Source organism: Erythrolamprus reginae, chromosome 5 (assembly GCF_031021105.1).
Source record: "Erythrolamprus reginae isolate rEryReg1 chromosome 5, rEryReg1.hap1, whole genome shotgun sequence".
NCBI classification, from domain to species: Eukaryota; Metazoa; Chordata; class Lepidosauria; order Squamata; family Dipsadidae; genus Erythrolamprus; species Erythrolamprus reginae.
This window is the reverse complement of record NC_091954.1, coordinates 98,896,780-98,912,956: the sequence shown is the minus strand read 5'-3', so window position 1 is coordinate 98,912,956 and position 16,177 is coordinate 98,896,780. Positions and strand designations below refer to the sequence as shown.

Here is a 16,177-nt window from a genome sequence, read left to right as displayed (position 1 = left end):
GAAGTAAATACACCATTTTTGGCTATGGACAGTATCACAAGCCATCCCTTAACACTTTAAACCCCTAAATTACCATTTCCCATTCCCTTAACAGCCATTTACTCACCATTATTACTGGTACTCACCACTGAATAAGACACTTAGTGATCCTGATATTTATAAACATAATTATTTATTAACAATAATTATTTTTTTTTGTTATTTATTTGCAAAAATTATATTTATTATTATTTATTTATTTATTAGATTTGTATGCCGCCCCTCTCCGTAGACTCGGGGCGGCTCACAACAGCAATAAAACAATTCATGACAAATCTAATAATTTAAAAGCATTTATTAGTTTGGCGATGATGTATGACATCATAGAAAAAAACCTGTGAAGTATTTTTTAATTAATATTTTTTGAAAAACCGTGGTATAGGCGATTCGCGAAGCTCGAACTCGCGAAAATCGAGGGAACACTGTACCGCTAGCTGATTTAGCTTAGTTAAAAGATGTCCAGAATGATGGCGTTGAACCCTGAACTAAAGGGTACAAAAGTACCCTAGTGTAGGTATGATGCAACTTACTTAACAACTGCCTTGCTTATCAATAGAAATTCTAATCCCAATTGTGGGTATAAGTTGAGGACTACCTATCGCACAGTTTTCTAGTTGCCCATGTTCATGCACTACAGTTTGGCAACACTTCATCTACAGAACCGAGTGGTGCCTCCAGAGAAATCAACCATTTTTACTCATATTGAACAAAGTTATCCCATCTCATTTCCCTCTCTATTGCTTTGTGCAAGGCACAAGTGAAATTGCGAAACATGCTAAATTGCTATGACAGTAAAACAAAGCATTTTAGATTTCTATGACAGTTTGGGATTTTGTTGTGTGCCCAGGAGAGAGATAATAACTTTTGGCACTGGCTGGCTTGTCCTTGGAGCCTGCCAGTTACAGCATCGAGGAAAAGACAATATACAGGAGATTTATTTGATCCAAATAGAAATCCTTCTTATTGTCACCTTCAATTTTCTGGTTGAAAAGTTGATTCTGCCACTTAACTTGAGGGAGGAAAAACTCCCAGGAATGTGTCAGTGAACTTTGTTAGATATATATTTTTTTTAAAAAAAGAGAACGTATTACACAATAGTGACCTTACAGATCAGTAGCTACAATAATATTCCGATGCAAGGAAATTTAGAGTTATGTTTTTGGTGCGGTCCACTACAGATGTGTTTGGGTGATAACTTACAGAAAGGGCTGAACAAAGTGAGCAAATTTTCTATTACTAGAGGTCTGCCTCTAGATCATGGGCTCTGGTTCTATAACAGGAAGAACTGTAAAAGCCCCTATTTTAGACCCAGGGCATTTGAGTAGCCAGGAGGGGGGACATACCCCAATTTTTTGGAGAAGCAAAAAGCTGAAACTAGTTGGGATGCAGTAATTTCACCTTCATAAGTGGCCCCAGAATTGTTTGCATAATTAGTCCTTGACTTAAAAATGCTACCAGCGGGGGGTTACTTGTGATTCTGCCCTATCTATCTATCTATCTATCTATCTATCTATCTATCTATCTATCTATCTATCTATCTATCTATCTATCTATCTATCTACCTAGTCCAATACACAATGAGGTTTTAGTGGGTATATAGTGATCCCTCGATTATCGCGAGGGTTCTGTTCCAAGACCCCTCGCGATAATCAATTTTTCGCGATGTAGGGTTGCAGAAGTAGAAACACCATCTGCGCATGCACGCCCTTTTTCCATGGCCGCGCATGCGCAGATGGTGGAGTTTGCGTGGGCGGCGGGGAAACCCGGATCTTCGTCTGCTCGCTGCTGCTGCGGCCGCCCAGCAGCTGATCTGCTCGGCGGCAGCAGCGAGGAGCCGAATCGGGCTTTCCCCTTTGCGTGGGTGGCGGGGAAACCCGGATCTTTGTCTGCTCGCTGCTGCTGCGGCCGCCCAGCAGCTGATCTGCTCGGCGGCAGCAGCGAGGAGCCGAATCGGGCTTTCCCCTTTGCGTGGGCGGCGGGGAAACCCCGATCTTAGTCTGCTCGCTGCTGCCGCTGAGCAGATCAGCTGTTGGGCGGCTGCAGCAGCAGCAAGCAGACGAAGATCCGGGTTTCCCTGCCGCCCACGCAAAGGGGAAACCCCGGCTCCTCGCTGATGCCCCCGCTCGCCCGCCCGCCCGCCGCCCGCCAGCAAGAGGGGGAGAGATAGAGAAAGAGAGAGAAGGAAAGAAAGAGATGAGAGAGGGAGGAAGAGAGTGTGAGAGAGGAAGAAGCAAGATAGAGAAAGAGAGAGAGAAAGAAAGATGAGAAAGGAAGGAAGAGAGTGACGTCATCGGGTGGAAAAATCGCGATATAGCGTTTCGCGAAGTACGAGATCGCGAAAATCGAGGGATCACTGTATATCTATATACACATAGTAAAATACATGATGAAGGTTATAGAGGAGATAATCATATTAAAATATATCTAAAAAATAATAGAAAAGAAGATATAGTAATAGAACATATCAATGAAAGAATAGAAGAAGAGATATAGGAATAGAAGAAAGGTATAGGAGATATAGGAGAGCAATAGGACAGGGGAGGGAAGGCACTCTAGTGCACTTGTACTCGCCCCTTACTGACCTCTTAGGAATCTGGATAGGTTAACCATAGATAATCTAAGGGTAAAGTGTTGGGGGTTTGGGGATGACACTTTGGAGTCCGGTAATGAGTTCCACGCTTCGACAACTCGGTTACTGAAGTCCTATTTTTTACAGTCAAGTTTGGAGCACTTAATATTAAGTTTAAATCTGTTGTGTGCTCTTGTGTTGTTGTGGTTGAAGCTGAAGTAGTCGCTGACAGGCAGGACGTTGCAGCATATGATCTTGTGAGCAATACTTAGATCTTATTTAAGGCGTCTTAGTTCTAGACTTTCTAGGCCCAGGATTGAAAGTCTAGTCTCGTAGGGTATTCTCGTAGGGTATTCTGCAAACTGGTAGCGGTGAAGGCTGGAGGCTCCACCCACCCACCCACCCAGAACACTTCTTTGTGCACAAACTGGTGGCAATGGGATTTAGGACCCACTGCTGAATCATGCAGTTAACGATTGTTTGACATTACAATGATTCTAAAGAAAGTGACTTGCGATTGGTCCTCACACAACTGTCACAGCATTCCCACAGTCACGTGATCAAAATTTGTCTACCTGCCAACTGGCATGTATCCATGACAGTTTCAGCAACCTGTGACCTATCCAGCCAGCTTCCAACAATTGAAATCAATGGGGAAAGCTAAATGCACTTACTAACTGCTTACTAACTGCTTTCACTTAACAACTGCAGTTATTCACTTAACAACCATGGCAAAAAAAATCAGATGTGACTCACTTAATAACTGCTTGCTTAGCAAACGAAATTCTGTTCCCAGTTGTTGTAAGTCAAACAATATTCAAGGATCATCTGTATTTTCCTATAATAGTTGTGATGCTGGTGGTGCTGTTTTTTTCTTTAACCAATTAAAGAAAAAACTAGGTTTTTTCTTTAACTTTAACGTTAGCTTAGTTAAAGAAAACTACATATAGTTAATTAAACTATCTGGGAGGCTACCCTGAAGTTTTAGGGTTACCTGCCTTAAAACTGCAGAAAAATCTAACAGGGATTGGCAGAAATTCTGGATGGAAAAGATGATGTTCCTATCATCTATAAAGGGGAACCCGCCCCGAGTTTTCGGAGAGGGGCGGCATATAAATCCAATAAATCTAATCTAATCTAATCTTCATATATCTACCCAGTTTCCCCAAAAATAAGTCACCCCCGAAAGTAAGACATAGGAGAGATTTCGTAGAATTGCCTAATATAAGGCATCCCCCAAAAGTAAGACGTAGCAGACGTTTCGTTTCACAGCATTCCAGAACAGAACACATATAACACTGCTGTCCATAAATTACACCCCAAAACGCTGCATCAATCAGACTTAAAACACATCCAACAAGCATCCAACATGCGGCTGCATGTTTGGATGCGTTTTTGCTGCAGCAGGATACAGGATACAATTCAAGACATCCCCTGAAAATAAGACGTAGCACATCTTTGGGAGCAAACATTAATATAAGACGCTGTCTTATTTTCGGGGAAACACGGTAGGTGTTTCATCCCTACCTTAGTGACTGCCCTCACTGAGGAATTGGTTCTTTTCATATGTACTTTGCCTCATTCAAGGATTTGCCTATCGGTCAGAATAGACTGCGATGCTACAGCAGGATATAAGATAGAGAGTTGGCTTTTATGCCCAGATAATTCGTTTTCCCTACCAGACTTGTTAAAACCTTCCATAAATATTAATGAGCGAAGCAGAACCGAGAACAGATAAACTTGATGCCATTTCTCGCCAGTGTTACTTTCATAATAGGGACAAAAGAGGCAGCTAATGTAATAAGCTTGGAGAGCAGTTCTCCAGTATGGTCGTTCCCTTATTAAATTCCAGAGATTAATTACAGGCCTCAAGCTTGAATTTCTCTGAGGACTGCAAGGAGATCTGCTGAATGTTATCAATGGGTTGCATAAATATTTCGTAAATATTTTAAGTCCTCTCTCTATGTATATTTCTTAAAAAGTGTGTGTGTTTGTGTGTGTGTGTATGTGCATGCTGTATGTGTGAGGGAGACAAATTAGGGAAATGTCATTTGTGGCTTGCAGGTCCAATTGTGGAGAAAAGAAAGTTAAAACTTTCATTCTCCTGAAAAACGCCATTCAATTATAAAATAAGTGTTTTTAAAACTTCTACATTTGTAAAAGGGCTTGAATGGCTAAGCCAAACCGAGTTAATCACAACATTTTCAATTTTCCATCTACACTATTTGGGTCCAACCGAAACTGCAGTTTGCTTGTTTTAATAGCAAAGTGAAAAAACAGTAGAGTGCAGAATTGTTAAATTATACTTGGTTTTGTTCTTGAATCCTTATTTCTGAGCCAAAGCAATCAACATTTTAAATCTATTTTGGTATACCAAGGAAACAGACCATGAAACTAATTTGCAAAAATGTCTTCTAAACATAGTTTAGCAGAAGAGTATAAAAGGCATGCCAACTAATAACAGTAACCAAGTTTCTCCATGAACATTTTTTTCCTCGACTGCTGTCTTGGCATCATTTTAAAAAGATGTGTGGTTGTTTCCTTGTTAGTGGTTACAAGAGCTGTTAATCTTTCCCTCAAGCAAATGCTTAAAAGCCATTGCATTTTCTAGGTATTTCAAACATGCAGTTTTATCCTCCTACCTACCCTACTGAAATGCAGGGAACAATTAGGTTATTCCTTTTTTAGGACAAGCAATATTATGGAAATAAATACATTTGCATCATGGAGAAAAGTAGTGAGACGCAATAATAATAATAATAATAATAATAATAATAATAATAACAACAACAACAACAACAACAATAATAATAATAATTATTTTTTAAATCTCAGACATGAAGCAAGAGAAAAAGAAATTTACATCTAGTTTGCATCAAGGATGAAATGATCCCAGTTTACTTGTGCCTGTCAGTTGTCAGAGAGACGGTTGCAAAGGGAGCACGAGGCTCCGCCCACCCACCTGGACGCCACCATTTTGGTTCTTGTACCCTCTGCGCATGTACAGGGGGTAAAACAACCAAAATGGCGGTGTCTGGGCAGATGGGTGGAACCTTGCGCTCCCTACATGACTGGCTCTCTAACGACTGACAAGCACGAGCGAACCGGGAGCATTTCACTCCTGGTTTGCATTAATATTTGCTACTCTCATGTCCATATTTTTTAAGAACATAAGAACATAAGAAGAGCCATGCTGAATCAGGCCAAAGCCCATCGAGTCCAGCATTCTGTGTCACACAGTGGCCCACCAATTGTCCTTGGGGATCTTGAGCAGAAAGAGAAGGCAAAACCCTCCCTTTCCCCTGACCCCCAACAAATGGTACTCAAGGGAATCCTGCCTGCCTCAACCAACACCGATACATCCACGAATCTGTCTAATCCTGCCTTGAAGCTATCAAGGCTGACAGCTGTCACGACCTCTTCTGGAAGTGAATTCCATAAACCAACGACTCTCTGGGTGAAGAAATATTTCCCTTGATTTGTCCTCACTTTCTTACCTATGAGCCTTAGGGAGTGCCCCTTTGTCCTAGTATTGTGTGATAGAGAAATTATTTTTTCTCTATCCACCTTTTCTATCCCATGCATGATTTTATACACTTCGATCAAGTCACCCCTTAAATGCCATCTTTTTCAATCATTCCAGATCATGCTCATTTTTGTTAGATTCATACATTGATTTATGCATCACTTTTGTTCTTAAAATGCTCAGTTCTTTTCCAGGATTTCCTTACATTCGTATGTTCATCCAATAATTTAATTTATAGACAGGTAGTCCTTGATATACAATGGTTTGTTTGTTTGTTTGTTTGTTTGTTAGTTAATTCTATTTTTTATGACGCCCTTCTCCTTAGACTCAGGGCGGCTTACAACATGTTAGCAATAGCACTTTTTAACAGAGCCAGCATATTGCCCCCACAATCCGGGTCCTCGTTTTATCCACCTCGGAAGGATGGAAGGCTGAGTCAACCTTGAGCTGGTGATGAGATTTGAACCGCTGACCTGCAGATCTAGCAGTCAGCTTTAGTGGCCCGCAGTATAGCACTCTACCCACTGCGCCACCTCGGCTCTTAGTGACCAAAGTTAGAATGGCAGTGAAAAAAGGTGACTTGTGACCATTTTTCACACTTAACAGCCACTGCAGCATCTCTGTGGTCATGTAGTCAAAATTCGGATGTACAGTATTTATAAGAACATAAGAAGAGCTATGCTGAATCAGGCCAAAGCCCATCGAGTCAAGCATTCTGTGTCACACAGTGGCCCACTATTTGTCCTTGGGGATCTTAAGCAGAAAGAAAAGGCAAGTCTCTCCCTTTCCCCTGACCCCCAACAAATGGTACTCAAGGGAATATTGCCTGCCTCAACCAACATAGAGGCGGCACATGGACATCCATTTCAATAACCACCAATACACTTGGCATCTATGAATCTGTCTAATCCTGCCTTGAAGCTATCAAGACTGACAGCTGTCATGACCTCTTCTGGGAGTGAATTCCATAAACCAACAACCCTCTGGATGAAGAAATATTTCCCTTGATTTGTCCTCACTTTCTTACCTACGAGCTTTAGGGAGTGCCCCCTTGTCCTAGTATTGTGTGATAGAGAAAATAATTTTTCTCTATCCACCTTTTCTATCCCATGCATGATTTTATTCACTTCGATTAAACACCGTCTTTCAAGGCTGAAGAGACCAAGCCGTTGCAACCTGGGAGGTGCTCCATTTCCTTTATCATTCTTATTGCCCTTTTTTGCACCTTTCCCAGTTCCATTATATCCTTCTTGAGGTGCGGTGACCAGATTTATGATGGGTATAGGGGCCCAAGTTCATGTGAGTCACTTTTACAACCTTCTAATAAGCAAAGTCAATGGGGAAGCTGAATTCACTTAACAACCACATTAGTACTTAATAGCTGCAGTGATCCACTTAACACCTATGTCAAGAAAGGTTATGAAATTGATCCAAATTCACTCAACAACCATTTTACTTAGCAACAGAAATTTTGGGATCAATTGTGGTTGTAAGAAGAAGGCTAACTGTAATTTATTTTATAGTTATAATTTACTTTGTGATCTTCCTTCATAGATTGGTTTTGAAATTCAATCTTTTTTAAAAAAAATCATTTATTTCATTTAAATGATTTATATTGTGGCCCATCTCACAGCAAAGACTTTATGTGACCATAATACTTTCACGTAGTTGTTTTTGTATTGGTCACTCATTATTGTATTCAATCCATGTGCACTAATTATCTAGTAATGCTTCATTCACCCATTTTTATTATGATTTACTCACCTTAAAATATCTCATCCATTTCCCCATATTTAGTAAGCATCCTGCTGAGGAACACAAATTCCACATTCTGTATTTGCTCTATTTTTTTCACAATTTACGCTTAACTTGCAATTGTTCATTCCATTTAACCTGTTGTCTTAGTTTATGATACATTAATTTTGGAATCTATAATTCTTGCTTACTATGTGTTTAATTAACTTTTACTTTCCCAAGATGAGACAAAGTCCTAAATTCCTATAAATGTGGGATTTTCTTAATATTTCATCTCTGTGGCTAGGAAATGGATGAGTGAGAAATGAAATATTAACTAAAACAAATAGACGATGGGTAAAATCTACTCCTAACAAGCAATCTGATTTCAGGGCCTAGATTATATTTCTGAATTAAATGGATTACTGAAACAATCCCAAAAGATAATCATTTATGCCACAGTAGCAAATGCTATGGAAATCACAGCAAAAGGGCATAGCACAGCACTGACAAATGTTTGTAGAAGTCCAAAAATATTTAGAGAATAAACCCAAGGGAAAGTGTTAATGGAAAATAGCCTAATAAGAATGCTTACTGTTCACATCTTCCCAGGTGGGATATAGAAAAATGCCAATAAAGAGGGAATATAATGAAGCACCCTCTATAAAAGAAGCATATTGTAATGTTTGTGTGCTTTTGTACAAACAGTAGAATCAGTTAAATAGAAAATATTTATCAGCTTTCCAAGTATATTTGAATCTCTCAGAAGAATTTCAGCGGAGGAAAAGAGGGCTATTTGTCATACAATAGTACCAGGGGAGGGTTCTAAATTTCCATGCTGTCGGTTCGCTTCCTCCTATGCCTTATGGGCATGTTTTATTTATTCATTTATTTTATTTATTCATTTGTCCAATACACAATACATATGGAAGAGACATGAAGTAATATATATAAACGTAAGTAATATATATAAACATAATGGAAGTAATATATATAAACATAATGGAAGAGACATGAAGTAATATATATAAACATAATATGTAAAAATACAGGAGAAGAAAATATATATGATATATGAGATAAAGGAAAGACAATTGGACAGGGGACGAAAGGCACACTAGTGCACTTATGTACGCCCCTTAGTGACCTCTTAGGAACCTGGAGAGGTCAATCGTGGATAGTCTAAGGGAGAAATGTTGGGGGTTAGGGGTTGACACTACTGAGTCCGGTAATAAGTTCCACGCTTCGATAACTCGGTTGCTGAAGTTATATTTTTTACAGTCAAGTTTGGAGCGGTTAATATTAAGTTTGAATCTGCTGCGTGCTCTTGTGTTGTTGCGGTTGAAACTGAAGTAGTCATTAACCGGTAGGATGTTGCAGCATATGATCTTGTGGGCAATACTTAAATCATGTTTTAGGCACCGTAGTTCTAGGCTTTCTAGACCCAGGATTGTTAGTCTATTTTCGTAGGGTATTCTGTTTTGAGTGGAGGAGTGAAGGGCTCTTCCGGTGAAATATCTTTGGACATTTTCAAGGGTGTTGATGTCTGAGATGCGATATGGGTTCCAGACAGATGAGCTGTATTCTAGGATGGATCTGGCAAAAGTTTTGTAGGTTCTTGTGAGTAGTGTGAGATTGCCGGAGCAGAAGCTACGTAGGATCAGGTTAACAACTCTGTTATGTGCATGCGCAATGCCAAAAATTCACAAAAAATTCCCCCCCAAAACCAAAACCAAGATGTTGGATTATGTGCAGTGCCAGAAACTTGGCTTCTGCACATGCACAGAAGGAAAAGAAAAGCAAAAAAAAATTGCCCCCCAATTTCTCGGGCGCCCAAAATAAATAAATTCCCCCCAAAAGATGGCAGTATCCATAGATCAGCACCAACTGAACCAACTCTGTGACATTTGGGTCAACTAACCCAGCTACTGGTTCAGGCAAACTGGGGAACCCACCTCTGAATAGTACAAAACTTACTTGCACCTACCCAAAATAATGCATGCTTAAAAACTCATCATTTGGAAATTTTATTATTCTCCTTTAATGCAGTGATAATAATAATAATAATAATAAATTGATTCAGCTAAGGATAAGCACCATTTTGGATTAGAAGCAAAAAGTCAGATTTGAAGTGCAGGTGCAAAGGGCAGATGTGAGAATAGGAAAAAAGCTGCAGCTGCTTTAAGAAACTTCCACAGCTGGAACTATATCTGGGCCTAAGCATGTTCCAAATCAGATTACAGTGGTACGTCTAACTAAGAACGCCTCTACTTAAGAACTTTTCTAGATAAGAACCGGGTGTTCAAGATTTTTTTGCCTCTTCTTAAGAACCATTTTCTACTTAAGAACCCAAGCCCGGAAAAATTTCCCAGGAAATTTGAGAGTGGCACGAAGGCACGGGCAGTTTCCTGCCATTCCCTCTTTTAATCCCGGCCATCTCGGGCTTTTCTGGGCTGCCAGAGGAGCCTTTCGTTGGCGCTTAAGGAGGCTTTGGCAGCCCAGAGCGAACAGAGCATTTTCCTTTCACTGGGCGCTTGGAGAAGAAATAAACCTTTGCCAGCGCCCAGAGAAAAGAAATGCTCCCTTCGCTCTGGGCAGCCCAGAGCGAACGGAGAGTTTTCCTTTCTCTGGGTGCCGCCTCAGAGTCCCTCTTTTATTTAAAGTCTTAAAGTTTTGGATTTTTTTGATTCCACTCACCTCATCTTCTTCCTTCGGCAGCGACTGTCCTCTTCCTCCGCTTCTTCCTCCTCCTCCTCCCACCCAAATTCCGAACTTTTTTTTCCCCTTGCACACATTATTTGCTTTTACATTGATTCCTATGGGAAAAATGCTTCTACTTATAAACTTTTCTACTTAAGAACATGGTCACGGAAAGAATTAATTACTTAAGTAGAGGTACCACTGTACTTCCTTTGAATCTAAAGGGTTTGTAGCCCAGAAAAACCAGAATAAAGCTATACCTATTGGCAACCAACTGAAACAACCGTTTGATAAATTTCCATAGAAATATCCTTGCTTCTTAAGCACCATTAACTCAATCATATCATGTAACCATGGAGTATAAAACATGAGGGTGTTTATTTCGAAGAGGTAGGCATTGTTTCAAAAACTTGATAAATTAGAAGCAAGAAGGCATTCTAATTTGAATTTAAATGAAACATGTTAGCATTCAATAACCTTCAAAATGCAATGCTGTTTCAAGCAAGGTTTCATTAGAGTAGCTCATAATGAAGAAAATTAAACTCATCAGATAGCAGCACTTTGTACTGTATATTCCAAAGATACTGGAATATACATACAAATGATAATAGAATATTTTAGTGGAATGGCTTGCCTTCAGAGGTTGTGTGAAGGTGCTCCATCATTGGAGGTAGTTAAGAAGAGATTGGATAACCATTAGTCTGAATGGTATAGGGCAGTGATGGTGAACATATGGCATGGGTGCCACAGGTGGCACGCGGAGCCATATCTATCTATCTATCTATCTATCTATCTATCTATCTATCTATCTATCTATCTATCTATCTATCTATCTATCTATCTATCTATCTATCTATCTATCTATCTCCCCAGGCATTGAATTATGGCTGGGGGCACTCACACATGCACAATAGTGCATGCCCACGCTCTTTTTGGCACTCAAGGGAAAAAAGGTTTGCCATCACTGGTATAGGGTCTTCTGTATAAGCAGGGGCTTGAATTAGAAGACTTCAAAGGTGCTTTCCTATAACTATCTGTTACAGGACATATTCTAATTTGCAGCATTACGGAACTCAATAGGTGTCCCCAAATTGGCATTAAGCCTTAATAATAATAATAATAATAATAATAATAATAATAATAATTATTATTATTATTATTATTATTATTTATTAGATTTGTATGCCGCCCCTCTCCACAAACTAAACAACTTAGCAGATATACAGAAAAATAAAATCAGTGTAGGGTATCACTTTCTCCTTAACACATTGTCAATAATTTTAAAAAAACAATAGGCGGTCATCAAGTGCCTCTAGCACAGTGTTTCCTACCCTTAATGCAGGGGTGTCAAAGTCACGTCATCATCACGTGATTTTTCGAGACTATTTTCCTTCACCAAATTTGGGTGGGGGTGGTCAGTGTGTGATACATCAGGTCTCCGAGTTTAACAGTCCTGCCTTAACGGATGTGGGGAATTTAACTCCCAGAATTCCCTAGCATGGATCCTCATTTTACCGACCTCGGAAGGATGGAAGGCTGAGTCAACCTTGAGCCTGGTGAGACTGCCAAATTGATGGCAGCCAACAGTCTGCAGTACTTCATTCTAACCACTGGGCCACCATGGCGCTATTAAATAAAGGCATATTCTCATATACAGTCAGAAAATCTTCTGCAGAGGAAAATAAAATGCAAGAGCAACATACATCAGGACAATCCTTTAAAACAGCTTCCTGCGGGGGGGGGGGGGGTTGTCTATGACACACACACACACACACACACCACCACTACCACCCATGTTTGCTATTTGGCACTCCTCTTTTTTTCTCTAATCTGAGTTAGTTGGGCTTCGGCGTTTCCCTCGGAGGTCTCAAGGAAAATATCCATCTCACCGGGATGTGGGCTCTGCCCCCTAAGACAGGGGAGTGTGTGTGTCAAATTTGTACCATCACAGCATTATCATGTGATATATCAGGACTTTTTTCCCCTTCATCAAACCTGGCATGGGAATGGCCAGCCATGGCCCTTGAGTATGACAGCCCTGCCCTAAAGCAAAGTTCCTTTTCTTTACGTTAGCCTCGAAACTCCTTTAAAGAACCAAGGGATCATTTAACCTGATGCACGGTAAGGAAGTGAGCGTTGAGTTGATCCATCCCACAGCCACATTTAAACAAATGGAAGTCTTATCATCTCTTTGGGTCATTTTTATTGCATTGTATAGGGCTTTTCCAAACCATGAAAACAGATTATGTTAGACTATTCTGTTAAGCGTCTTATTTTTCTTAACTTTATTGTTTCCACTTTATAAAATCAAAGGATCTCGGACATCAACACCCTTGAAAACGTCCAAAGATATTTCACCAGAAGAGCCCTTCACTCCTCCACTAGAAACAGAATACCCTACGAAAATAGACTAACAATCCTGGGTCTAGAAAGCTTAGAACTACGGCGCCTAAAACACGATTTAAGTATTGCCCACAAGATCATATGCTGCAACGTCCTACCGGTCAATGACTACTTCAGCTTCCGGACTCAATAGTGTCAACTCCTAACCCTCAACATTTCTCCCTTAGACTATCCACGATTGACCTCTCCAGGTTCCTAAGAGGTCAGTAAGGGGCGTACATAAGTGCACTAGTGTGCCTTTCGTCCCCTGTCCAATTGTCTTTCCTTTATCTCATATATCATATATATTTTCTTCCTTTCATATATCTTCTCCTCCATTTTTACATATTATCTTTACAGTAGTCCCTCGCTATACCGCGCTTCACCTACTGCGGCTTCACTTCATCGCGGGTTTCTGAGGAAGTCGATCGGCAGATTTAAACAGCCCGCTGAACACGATCGGCAGGGTTTTTTAAAAAAAAAAAAATCTAAAATTGTAAATACTGTATTTAAATACAGTATCTAAAATAAATACTGTGTGGGAAGGGTTTATAAACACTTAAAACAATGAAAACTTACCAAACAATTACAATATAAATACTTAAATAAGTACTATCAGTCGATAAATTCCCCATCGCGGATTTCACCTATCGCGGCCAGGTCTGGAACGTAACACCAGCGATAGGTGAGGGACTACTGTATACAGTGATCCCCCGCTCGTTGCGAGGGTTCCGTTCCAGGACCCCCCGCAATGAGCGGGTTTTCGCGAAGTAGCGCTGCGGAAGTAAGAACACCATCTGCGCATGTGCAGATGGTGTTTTTACTTCTGCAGCGCTAGCGAGGAGCTGAAGATTGGGGGCGGCGCGGCTGTTTTAAAACGTCGCCGCCGGCATGGGGGGCTTGCCAGCACCCCCGGACCCCCAACCTGGGTTTGGGGGGCTGCTAGGAAGCCCCCCATGCCGGCGGCGACGTTTTAAAACAGCCGCGCCGCCCCCAATCTTCGGCTCCTCGCTAGCGGGCAGGCAGGCGGCTCGCTCTCGCCGCTTTCCACCTGAGTCCTGAAGAGAATTCGCTTCAGGACTCAGGTGGAAAGCGGCGAGAATGAACGGCGTGGGCGCGGGACGCGCGAGCGAGCAGCGGACAAGCCGTTCGCTAGCGCTCGCTCTCGCCGCTTTCCACCTGAGTCCTGAAGCGAATTCGCTTCAGGACTCAGGTGGAAAGTGGCGAGAATGAACGGCGTGGGCGGGCGAAGGGCGGGCGGCAGCGAGGAGTTTGCGTGGGCGGTGGGGAAACTCCTTGCTGATGCCCGCCACTCGCCCTCCCGCCAGCAAGAGGGGGAAGACCCAGGGAAGCCGCCCAGCAGCTGATCTGCCGGGCGCCATCTACGCATGCGTGCCCATAGAAAAAAAGGGCACGCATGCGCAGATGGTGTTTTGACTTCCGGGTTCAAAAATCGCAAATTACCCTGTTCGCAATGGTCGGGGACGCAATAACCGGGGGATCACTGTATATATTACTTCATGTCTATTCTCTTCCATATGTATTGTATATTGGACAAATGAATAAATAAATAAAAATAAATAAAATTTGGACAGGGAACTGGAAAATCTCCACCAGGCAAATATTGCAAATCCCTGTTAGATTCCATCTCAGCTATGGGGAACTCAGAGGAGGAGATGGGGAAAAAATTAATCAGTCTTTAACTAAAGAATGCTTTACATTCTATGAACACATTTCATTAATGTGTTTCTTGTCCAGTGAGTTATTACATGTTAAGTTGCTTTACTCATACGTTCATTATTTTTATTAGCTCCTTCCATGTACTTTTTAGTAGAAAAGAAGGATATAAACAGTTCTTAAATCAAATAAATATCACCCAAATGTTTATCATGGCAACGTTCAAATATATACCCATATCTACTCTCCACTGAATAACATTTCCATTTTACACGAGGAACTGAGTTAAATCTATCTTATGAATTCTGCAGAGCCACAATATTTCAGAACAGTAAATACTACAACACTGGAACATCAGAAGTTTGTTCCAAGGATCTACTACTCTTTCAGTAAAATAATATTTTCTCATGTTGCTTTTGATCTTTCCCCCAACTAACTTCAGATTGTGTCCCCTTGTTCTTGTGTTCACTTTCCTATTAAAAACACTTCCCTCCTGAACCTTATTTAACCCTTTGACATATTTAAATGTTTCGATCATGTCCACCCTTTTCCTTCTGTCCTCCAGACTATACAGATTGAGTTCACGTATCAGGAAAGACTTAATGAACTCAATCTGTATAGTCTGGATGACAGAAGGAAAAGGGGGGATATGATCGAAACATTTAAATATGTCAAGGGGTTAAATAAGGTTCAGGAGGGAAGTGTTTTTAATAGGAAAGTGAACACAAGGACAAGGGGACACAATCTGAAGTTAGTCGGGGGAAAGATCAAAAGCAACATGAGAAAATATTATTTTACTGAAAGAGTAGTAGATCCTTGGAACAAACTTCCAGCAGATGTGGTTGGTAAATCCACAGTAACTGAATTTAAACATGCCTGGGATAAACATACAGTAATACCTCATGATACGAACTTAATTGGTGCAAGGAGGAGGTTCGTAAGACGAAAGGTTCGTAAGACAAAACATTGTTTCCCATAGGAAACAATGTAAAGTCAATTAATCCGTGCAACCAAAACCCCCCCCGTAAAAACGGCTTTCGGCGACTGCTGGGAAGCCGCGCGGCTGTTTTAAAAGGTGACAGCCGGCCTGGGGGGCTTCCCAGCACCCCCCGAACCCGGGTTCGGGGTTCGGGGGGTGCTGGCAAGCCCCCCAGGCTGGCTGCGACCTTTTAAAACACCCGCGCCGCTTCCCAGCTGTCTCCTGAAGCCAAACGTTAAAGCCGAACTTCCGCGTTCGGCTTCGGGAGACAGCTGGGAAGCGGCACGGGTGTTTTAAAAGGTCGCAGCCGGCCTGGGGGGCTTCCCAGCAACCTCCCGAACCGAACCCAGGGTTCAGCAAAATTTTGCCTCTTCTTACGAACTTTGTTCGAGTTACGAACCGGTGTTCGGGAGGCTTCTGGGAAGCCCCGCCGCCCGGCTGTCACCTTTTAAAACAGCCGCGCGGCTTCCCAGCAGTCTCCGAACGCCGGTTCGTAACTCAAAAAAAGTTCGTAAGAAGAGGCAAAATTTTTCTGAACCCCGGGTTCGTATCACGAGTTGTTCGTAAGACG

General features: G+C 41.4%; 1 protein-coding gene across 1 annotated transcript in view; it reads right to left on the bottom strand.

Annotated features, from left to right (window-relative positions):
* Positions 1-16,177, bottom strand: part of SERPINI1 (serpin family I member 1) — a 186,313-nt gene that overhangs the window by 30,404 nt on the left and 139,732 nt on the right. The window lies entirely within an intron of this gene.